The sequence below is a fragment of the Pelmatolapia mariae genome, linkage group LG10_11, assembly GCF_036321145.2.
Source record: "Pelmatolapia mariae isolate MD_Pm_ZW linkage group LG10_11, Pm_UMD_F_2, whole genome shotgun sequence".
NCBI classification, from domain to species: domain Eukaryota; kingdom Metazoa; phylum Chordata; class Actinopteri; order Cichliformes; family Cichlidae; genus Pelmatolapia; species Pelmatolapia mariae.
Genome location: NC_086236.1, coordinates 52983326 through 52994710, shown reverse-complemented (window position 1 = coordinate 52994710; position 11385 = coordinate 52983326). Strand labels below are relative to the sequence as shown.

Below are 11385 nucleotides of genomic sequence, written 5' to 3'. Positions count from 1 at the left end.
TCTATAAATATGAAAGGCTCTAACTCCATTAGTCACATATATATTGGTATGCTTCTGCATCTCAAAACAATACAATATCGAGCATTCAAAGTCACTTAAAAATATACTGTATAACAGCAGTGGCAGCAGTAATGTGTTGACAGAACATCTGTCAATGTTAAGGTGACCTGTACTATTGTGCACCCTTCTTTCACTGGTCTGTGGGTGCTTTCCAATTATCCATTTTGCTGAGGAAGGTTCCTAACTTAGAGCTGGAAGTATCTGTGTGGCAGCCATTATAAGAGCTGTTACAATTTTCCAAATACTAAGTAAAGAAGTAGCCAGCAACTATTCATGCAAACAATTAAGATGAGAAACAAAGTTGAGCAGATCATATAAATGTTTATTGTAGCTGTATTTTCCATTCCACGCCATAACCTCCTGATATATTTATAGCTTTTATAAATTTAACAAATGCAGTTTGTTAAATTCACCACACTGCAACACACTGCTGGAATAAAATCTACTTCTTGCTGAATTGCTTCCCTTGACAAAGAACGGAGAATGCTATATCAGCTAAAGATTATGATCAGTGTTCATTAGTAAAGTCCTTTGTTGTACTGCAGGATTTAGGATTAATTTTAAAAATGAGTACAGGTCAGCTAGGATAAGTGATGGTTGGAGTGAATTTTATTGCTGTCATTGAAATCTTTAAGGTCAAATCCTTAACAACAAGAGAAAAGGAATTACACAGGATCCCAGCAGTAAAATGTTTTTTTTTAAATCTATTAACTTTATATGATATTTATAGAAACACACAGCCAGTAACAGGAGTGCAGATTAATGGCTAGAAAATCCAGTGTGAGCTCAGGTTTCACATAGGTGTTTCTCTCTGAAAACAGCACGGCAGCGGTCCCTCACCCCCAATTGGTCGTGTCAAATGGCCTTCCCTGAGTTCTAAGGTAATCCCTTCTTGAGTTCCCAGCATGCAGTCCTCCTCTGAGGAGTGGTTCTCTGAGTGGTTCTCTGTTCATTAACTCAATTCAATTTTATTTATATCGTGCCAAATCACAACAACAGTGTCCTCAAAGTGCTTAATACTGTAAGGCGTGAGCAGTGTAAGTAGTACAAAACAAACAAACAAACAAGAAAACACCCACAAACATTTCCAAAAATGTAGTGTTTTGTTTGTTTGTTTTTTATTTCAAATATTGTATAACAAGACAAAACTGCAAACGTGAATGCAAATTTTTTTCTCACTCTTCACTGATGTCACGGCTGGCCTGGGGGCCGCTATGAGAACGTGGACCCAAAGAGACAGAAGCAGACACGAACAGACTGAGAGGCAAAACATAGATTTTATTTACAAGAAGTCTCACAGGGAAATGTATGTGCAGGACAGAACTCAAATGCCTAAAATATTCACAGGAAGGAGGAAAACAGGTTACACAGTTGTAGGTCTTTTTATTTTTACATGCTCTAAAGCTTCTGTGATCATAACTAATTTAATATTTTGAGTTTACCTGTAATGCATGACAGCACTAAGCCATAGTTCAAATAGTGGCATAGACTCTGTTTTGCATTGTTAGTTATTTTATATGGGTATATGTTATATTAATTATATCTCTGTTCTTTCTGAGTTACCTGGCCTCCGCTCCAGTCCTTCCTGGTTTGGCTGAAAGAGGAGGCTGAGGGTGGAGCTGGTTTAAATGCAGAAGCCAATAAAATGGACTGCACCATCTATTGTGATCATGTAGGGGGAATGGGGTTTTTCTTGAATGATGGTTAGCTGTTATCTCTCTAGTTTTCACCTTTGGTGTATATAATGGTTAATTCATTTACTATATAACTGGAGCTGTTTCTAATTTGGGCAAGTCAGTTTGTTGAGTTATTTTTTGTTAAGTAACTTTTGAGTAGAGTCTTGTTAAGTTAACCTCTTTTATGGGCCCATTTAGTTCTTTAAAAAAAAGTTTGTTTTTGTCATTTTGAATTTTTATAATCCTCTTTTCTTTTTTCGGGGATAATAAAACCCATTTTTTGAAGATTGCATTTGTGCCTGTGTTCCTGGCTGCTTGGTTCATGATGGTAAATGGCCTGTATTTGTATAGCGCTTTACCAGTCCCTAAGGACCCCAGTGCGCTTTACACATTCAGTCATCCACCCATTCACACACTGGTGATGGCAAGCTACATTGTAGCCACAGCCACCCTGGGGCGCAGTGACAGAGGCGCGGCTGCCGGACACTGGCACCACCGGGCCCTCTGACCACCATCAGTAGGCAATGGGCGAAGTGTCTTGCCCAAGGACACAATGACCGAGACTGTCGGAGAAGGGACTCGAACCGTCAACCTTCCGATTACGGCTCAACTGCCAACTCTTGAGCCACAATCACCCCTTACACAGAAAGAATAAAGATGAGACACAAAAAGCATAGCATGCATGAACAAGAGTGACCTGTAGTAACGGTGGTTAGCAGACAAACCGTTGGAGGGCAAATGAAGCCGCTGGCCTTAAATACTGCTGGCTGGTAATCCCTGGATTGCTGTCAGGTGAGCCTACCAGCTGTGTTGATGAGAGCCTTGCCCAAAAGGTGGGGCTGCGAGTGAAAACAAGGGAAAAACGCAGCCACTTACCCAGCCTATAACAACTGAAGCCTTTCATTGAACTGCCAAATAAACAAAATGGTACTCTCTCTCATGGCAGCACTTCTGCTATAATTTTGTTCATATTTAATAAAATAAAATGTAGACATAAGTGGATACATTGGTTTTGACTGCTAGTGAAAATTGTTTTCTTTACAAATAACTCTCTCACTGAACTAACACAGCCAGTCCCTCAACATGCTTGTACTCTCTGCTCATATTGCCTTCATATTAAATACATTTTTGCTTTTTAAAAGAATTTATTTTAAGATAATAAACACTCCCTGGATATTCATCTCAATGACTCAGCTTCACCAACAGTAAAGACAGCTGGGGGAAAAAGAAAACACCAGAAATGGAAAAGTAATGTGATAAGTGTGTGTTCATTTCCCATCAAATTCCAGTTCCTCCAATTCATCTGCTGCAAGCCGTGAGTCTTCAGTGAATGACAGGAAAAAGAGCAAGAAGTGCTGCCGTTTGGCAAAAGAAGTATGCTATCTAGAACAGTTTTTTTTTACTCAAAAAGAACATTTCAGACTAATTTGGTGATGTATATTATACAAATGCATGTTACAATGAGATTTGTCTTGTATGACCACTCTTTTGGTTAATTTAACATTTCCAGGCATTAGGAGTGTAAATATTAGAATCAATTCAACACATTTGTACTTGTCCATGCCACTGCATGTGTTGTGATTGTGTTTCTCTCTCTGATGTCCTTGTTTAGAAGCACTGATCTTCAGTCTTTGCTGAATCATTGTACTACATGCAGTTAGTGAAGCCTGGCTCCTTCGCATGCTTGCTTGTTCACCTTGTACTTGAAATAATACTTACCCGTTGTCTTTGTTTGTGCAGATTCTCTTTGGAATAACTTTCCCTGGAGAGGGATAACTGTTAGCTTGTTAGCCTGTTAGCTTCAATATTCATGAGCGAGGTTTTGTGCAGTCATTTGGACCTGTGGGGTTGCATTTTAAGCCTGTGCATGATTTCTTATCTCTCTTGGCCATCAGCAGCCCCGAGTCTAAGCTGGGCTCTTGCACTTGCAATTTCAGCCTTCTGCAGGTATTCTGTTCTGTCAGCCATCAGCAGGCCCACACCATTTTCGCTCTTATTTCCTTTCTGCATCTTTCAGCCTCCACAGCTCTCTGCTCCCTTGGCCATCTGCAGCGCTGTGCCTTAACCCAAGCTCTACCTCTCTCCTGGCCTTAACATCTTCTGAACGAATGGCACTGGGTGGCCACCGGGCCCAACATTCATGCTGATGCTCCAGACCGTCTGTTACACAATCCAGCAGACTCGCCTTTAGTCCTGTTCGAGATCCTTTCAGACCTTCCCAGTTTCTCACTCTTATCCGTGCTTATGCTTGCTATGCCTCTCAGTGCTATTCATTACTCCTAAAGTGCAGACGTTCCCTTCCCCATAGGCCAGAACTGCCGCACTTTCTTTCTTTCTTTGGCGTCCTGCTCTAATCCCTTTCACATCTGAGGTCCCGTTCCATCGACACGGGCTATCGGAGTCTAACCGCCAAACACCTCTAATTTCTGTTAATCAATAAACCATGTTCATTCTTTCTAGATCTCTCCTTACTGAAATGCTGGTTTTTATTTAGCTAACTATTACCTTCAGGTGTGTTTAGGCTGTGACTAAGTTATTGTCATTAAACAGATTAAACAGTGCAAATATGGTCATTTCATCTACGTCAGCTATTCTGTAATTGTTGAAGGGCTGATCAAGTCATTAGTGTGGAGGGAAAAGAGAAACTGACTCAGGACACAGCCCCGAGATTCTCTGGTATCCGATCGTTAAGTGATGACGTGACGAATCCTACTTCCGGGCCTAAAGTAGTCTGCGTTTAATATGGCTTTTGTGTTGTTAACATGTTTAATGTTTTGTATTTTCTTCTATTTAATCTCAAAAAGCTCCTAAAAACAGTCAGTGATCACTGTTGACCTCCCTCGGCTTTTATTACCGCTAATCATTTATTTAAGCTCAGTTTTTAAAACCTTACGATGTAACTACACCACAGCCCATGCAGCAGTATATGAATGAAAAAGCTCGTATTGTGGATGGATTATCTCAGTTGTTCTCCTGGCTGAAGTTTGGTCCGTTTACAGCATCCTGCCATGCGATTACATTTGTTCCTGACCACTGAGAACCCTCACGTTAACTTTTATCGAGTGGAAAAAAAGTTAGCTTGTTTATATTATGCTAACATAGCTGGGTCGCTAGCAGTCACGTAGCACATCATTATATACCGGGGGAGATCGTGGCTCAAGAGTTGGGAGTTCGCCTTGTAATCGGAAGGTTGCCGGTTCGAGCCCTGGCTCGGACAGTTTCGGTCGTTGTGTCCTTGGGCAAGACACTTCACCTGTTGCCTACTGGTGGTGGTCAGAGGGCCTCGCCTCTGTCAGTGCGCCCCAGGGTGGCTGTGGCTACAATTTAGCTTGCCATCACCAGTGTGTGAATGTGTGCGTGAATGGGTGGATGACTGGTTGTGTAAAGCGCTTTGGGGTCCTTAGGGACTGGAAAAGCGCTATACAAATACAGGCCATTTACCATATACCAGCTAGCCAAACTTCAGTAACCCTACAAACGCTGCTGTTTAGTTTTCTGTCTTCATTTATGTTGGAAGTGATAGCAGAGCTGTACGTTTTAATTTGTTTCCAAAACCCCGCAGTCAGGACATGCTATATTGTATTTAGATGGAAGCTAGCGAGCTAACTTCCTGCTAACTTCTAACTCCGTTAAATGTCATAAATTCCGTTTTCATGGATGCCTGGATGTTAAACTCAATTGTTACACCTGGTAGAGCAGAACGCTGATCATTTTATTAAAGATGAAAGACTTTAGACAGTTTTTCAACTCTCAGTAATGCCACAGTGATCATTTGATATATGGACCTGCAGCGGAGTTTAGGCCCAGACACGGCTAGTGACGTCAGACTTAACGACCGGATTGGAGATGGCATGCCAAAGCAACCTGGGTCTTTCACTTTGGACAGGAGGAAACTGCTAAGGGTTTAGCTTTGGTCTGACATAGGAAACTGTCCATCCATGCATTCATTTTCTTCATCCACTAAATACTATGACATTCAAGTTGAATGAAGAAATAAGGTTAAAACTAACCCAGCAGGTGTAAGCTACATGTATATCATCTAGTCTTTACATTGCAGTAGGCAGACAAACGTCTTTAAATTTACTGATGATTTAGTAAAATCTAAATCTAAACTGATGAGAATTTAGTTCAGGGATATCAAAATAAAGCTCACAAGTAAGCTTTAGATGGCAGAGAAATATTTTTGGTCAGTTAAAATCTGATGTGGATGCTCTTCATAGCAGAAACATCAGGAACAGATGGAACAAGTTAAATAGTATGTTCTACTCTATGCTATTATGTCTTATTGGTTGTGGATTTCCTTGAATTGTGTAACTTTACACTGGTCAAAAACCAAAGCGAGACAGCTAACTGTCGAAGTTATACGAGCAAGATTGCAAAACAGGATGTTAGCAGCCCCACACTATTCCCCTGTCTTTTGCTTGCAGTAAAATTCTGCTTTTTTTTTTTTTTTTTTTTTTTTTTTTTTAATTTTGGCTTGTGATGGGTACATTGACTCTTTTTTTGCTCTCTTATTTCTCCTTTCCTGTCGTTTTTTGTTTTTATACAGTTTAGCTTGACTTATATTAACCGTTCATACTTTGTTCCAGGATTCTTCAAAAGTGCAACGGTACAACTGCTGCACCTGATATTGGCAATGATATTGGGCTTATACACAACACAATGTCTCAACACAATGTCTCTCATACTCTATTCCCTGTCCTTTGTCTGTGGTGTGCTCGGGAATGGAAAGGTTATCTGGGTTTGCCTCCTCAACCTTGCTGTGGCTGACTTCGTCTTTGCAGCATTTCTTCCCCTGAGTGTGACATACGTAGCTTCAGGTTTCCTCTGGCCTTCTGGCAACTTCATGTGCAAGCTGAACACCACCATCAGCTTTCTGAATATGTTTGCCAGTGTCTACACTCTGGTGGTGATCAGTGTGGTCAGATGTGTGTCTGTGATGTGGCTCAGAACCACCGAAATGTACGCAAAGCATCCTATGTAAGTCTGTGTGTTTAGGTGGTGGCTTTGATTCTCAGGGACACTGAACAAAATCATCTGCTTCGACAACCATGCTCTTTGTGATGACTATGAAGTACCATCTGTGAAAAAGTTGGGGCAATTTCATCATCAGGTCACTATCATTACCCACTTCCTCCTGGGATTTGTAGTGCCCTTCACTGTCTTTGTCTCCTGTTATGCTGTCATAATTCATCGTCTCAGAGGTCTTGTTAGGCAATCAAGGCACCCTTTTAAGATTATTCCTGCTATTATAATAATTTTTTTCTATGCTGGGCCCCCTTTCACATCATGGTTCTAATTGAACTAGTGAAATTCACATCTGCTACTCACAATCAAACCTTAGATTACGTCACAGCTATCAGGATGCCTCTGGCCACAAGTCTGGCCTTTCTCAATAGCTGCCTGAATCCAATTCTGTATGTGTTCATGGGCCGTGACTTTAAGGATAAAGTACACAGATCCATCCTAAATGTATTGGTGGCTGATTAGCTACTACTAATCTGATTGAATAAGGATGCTCCTACACCACCTATATTAGGAGCATGAACATTAACAAACATGAGATTCATTCCCTGAAAATGTCCTCTTACTATTAAAGATCTTACCTTACATAGTTCTTTTACAGCTGTAGTGTTGAACTTCAAACCTTGATAATAATAATCCTTTTTCCAGGAAATAATGAAAACAGAGAAACATTTTCAAATTTTTATGTTCTCCAGGAAATAATTCTATCCTCACAGTTGGTCTCTAGCCCTGACACAAGTCTGACAGCTCCTCTTCCTCACAGCCTGTCATCCTCACCTCCTCCCTTTCTTCCTACTCCCCTGTCAGACCCCTCCCCTCTTTCATTAACGATTACCCTTTTCTGTAGATGAGCAGTTGAGGCCTTGTTATGCTTTGCTTTAAAAATATAAAGATGTATAAGTCAGCATCAGCGATGACCCTAAACCCTAACCATAACCTTTATGTTTTGGAGAAAATGTCATTTTTGATGCATGTTAGTAGGAATCGTTACATTCTTTGCTGACAACACAACAATTTAGAAAAAGTAAAACTCAGCATATGGTTAGATTCCTCAACAATGATGGCTCAGAACTCACAGGCTTAAATATAATGTTAAAAGTAACTGTGGTTGTGAAAGCCACTTGTGGTGAAGCAGAGTGTGTAGGATGAACGTCATCCTGTGAGATCATAGAGTATTTCTCGAAATGTTGCATTAAAAACTGACATTATTATGGGAAATCCTTCTCATTTGTCCAAATCTGTTTTGGAAAAAAGGATTCTTTCAATAAATCTTTTTAAAAAAAAATCAGTTTAGCTTCAATCCTCACGTTATGTTTCCACAAGAATCCAACCTTGATGCTGTTGATGTTTTAGTCACATGTTACTTTTTGAAGACACACAAGGTGTTTTTTCAAGCTTGTTTCACTACAGCCGTCTTTCACGGCTAATAAAGAGACTTCATTTAGATTACAAAACAGGATGCTGACAGAAAACCCATACGGTAGCCACTCGAAAATACAGATGATTTCATTCTGCTTTCAGACTTTTTCTGAAAGCCAAATTCAGCAGGTTTTTTTTTTCTCAGAATGGGTTGAACATACCTCCTTTATATTAATGTGTCAGAGTTTGATCAGTGACTCTTCTGGAGTGGATTCATCAACAACCAACAACAGAGCTTTTCTAAAGGTAAATAATAGTTATTATTTTGCTGCTGTAGAATTGGGAATAATAAACTCAACTATTTTTTTAATGTTAAGTATATAAGCTACACTGTTTTCTTTAAGAAAGAGCACCGCTTTTGTGAAGATGGTGAGTTTTAATATAATTCCAATGTAATTCTCATTCAAAGAGAAAACAAACACATTTAAATAGATTAAATACAAGAGAATGACTAAATTGACTACACTGATCAAAGCAAATGACCCACTAATTGTTACATTTAGTGACATGAGTGGTTGACTCAGTGGTCAGGTTGGTGAAATAAGCCTTCTTGTGTGTAACTGTGACTTTTAAGGAATGTATTGGAATAATGTAAAATTTGGTGAAATGAGCAAATTACTATTTTTTGTATAAAAACAGCTATTTACTGCATATGGAATTTAAAACCCTCTGAGTCAAAGAGTTTGAAGTTTTCACAAATGAAATATATGTGACCAGCAGTATTGAATTTATATGTAGATAAACCAACCTGCATGCAAATATAAATGAACACATACGCACACCAATTTCTATAATATGGTCCAAGCAGTGACATACATCTATGCCAGAGATTCTTCATTATCCTCTTTTTATTTTGGTTTCACTCTGTCAGACATAATGGATAGGCAACTTCACACAATTTGGTTTTTGACTTAGTGAAATCAAATTGCTCAGCTTCTTCTGAATCTGTCTGAAACCTCACCTTATCACCCAACAATACTATTAAAAATATGACGTTTATAACTGCCTACAAATGCCGTATTTTGCACATATTCACATTAAAGTACAGAGGGTGACACTAATTAATCTTTATTTAAAAAGTCACCCTGTGATTCTTAATTCTTTTAGCTAACTGAGCGCTGACTTCTCATGGTTGTCAGTCAACACAAAGCAACAAAACTGACAAAGGTATAGATGCTGCTTCATGAGTGATACATCATGGCAGACAAAGAAATACAAAATGTCCATGACCTCATTTTCCTACACCTCTCACAGACTGATAACGTCATTAGTCACTTTCAGTTATAGTTGTATTCCAGTCATGTCCCTTAATTTTGATTGACTCAGTGTTTTACTTTGTATACGTTATTATTATTATTACTAATAATAATAATAATAATAATAATAATAATAATAATGATAATAATAATAATAATAATAATAATCCTCTTTTTAGAAACATGAGCCATGAACCTATTAAAACCAAACATAAAAATATCTTAACTACCTCTTTATATGAATTATCAGTCTGCAAAACAACAACTGTGCATCAGCAGGTGTTCATGCACAAGTAGTGTAACATATGATATAAATGAAGACAACAGTTAACCTGTGTATATAGGTCCAACACAACTTGAGCTTTTTGGTCAAATACTCAACTCAATATACTCAACATAGTGACACCATTAAATATGTTATACCAGTGTGTATACATGTCATAAAAAACAACACTACCTCCTTTAATGCCATGTAATCATTTAAAAATCAGTCTTCCTTTATATAACATATAATCAGCGAATATACAAATATGACATATTATCTTCACTCTTTAATTCTTCCTTTTACTTATCTCATTACTAGGGATGGGTATCGTTTAGGTTTTATTCGATACCGGTGCCAAACTGGTACTTTTGAAAAGGTGCTGGTGCTTAAACGGTGCTCGAACCGGTGCTTAAAGAATGGACAACACAAACTTTGTCCAAAGACCTCTTATGTTTTTATTTTTAGCAGTCTCTTTTTTTCTGCAAAATGATAACCAAGTTAGCCTTTTCTGTTGATACAACATACCTCCTTTGGTTGGAACCGGTGCTTAAACAATGGAAAACACAAACTTTGTCCTAAAACCTCTCATGTTCAGCTGTTTTTTTGTTTTGTTTTGTTTTTTGTAAAAAGATATCAATGTTAGCCTTTTCTGCAGCTATCGGGCATATATGGTATCACTCTATCAAACAAGAAGACAGCCGCATGTAACTACGACGGTGTTTGCTAGTTCACCTTACGTGCATTAATTTAATAACGTGGTTAGCCTACTCAATGTAAATTACACACGAACAACATTAAGCTACTCACCCAGAGAAGAACGGCTGCTGCTGCTGCCATCATCATCCGTCATCATTTCTGCTACACTGGCAGGGCTAGGGGCCAGGACTCTCCTCTTCGGGTTCTTTGGGGATGTTGCTAACTCCGGGTCCGATAACAGGCACCACACTCACAGTAGATGTACTCGGTGTGAGGTCTTGCAGTAAGCTATCAAATACAGTTCATTTCTCGACTTTTAAAAAAATGCTATGCGTCGCCAGGTGTTTCATCAGATTCGAGGTGTTACCTCCTTTGCACAGTATCACTTTAAAGCACTTGTTGCAGGCTGCTGAGTTTGCATCTTTTGTTGTGAAGTACAGCCAGACTTTTGACCGCTTCGACTTGGGCATTTTTAATCTGTAGCTCTGCTCTAAAAGAATGTACATACCTTAGGCCCGCGTGCTATCCTAGGAAAGGGGAAATGACTGGCTGGAATCCAAAGTGTATGACATCTCAAGAAAAAGAAAAAAGCACAGAAATGTGCGCTGTTTTTTGGTTTGGTTACTACCGTTTATGTCAGAACCGGATACCGGTAACCATTCCTACTCATTACTACTGAAATCTAGAAATTATTCATTTTCAAAATCTGTAAATAAATTTGTCACTGTTCATGGTCTTCTATCAAGAAATAATCTATACCACAAAAACTAACTACAAATTTTTTTTGTGCCGCTTTCATAGCCTTGATGACATCTGAACTATCCCACATAGCAAAATAGGTATGGCCCACACAATGTGCTTACACATGACCCTGCAAAATTTGTTTAGAACTCTTAAAGATGTCAAAGAAGCAAGCTCCTTTAAGCAATTACGTTGGTGTTCCTCCACCTCCAAAGAAATGTCAGAAGCAGTCCGAACTGCAAAAGAA

General features: G+C 39.0%; 1 pseudogene; it reads left to right on the top strand.

Moving 5' to 3' along the window:
* The first annotated feature begins 6411 nt into the window (after positions 1-6411).
* On the top strand, positions 6412-7226 carry LOC134635440 (chemerin-like receptor 1; annotated as a pseudogene).
* Positions 7227-11385: the final 4159 nt, after the last annotated feature.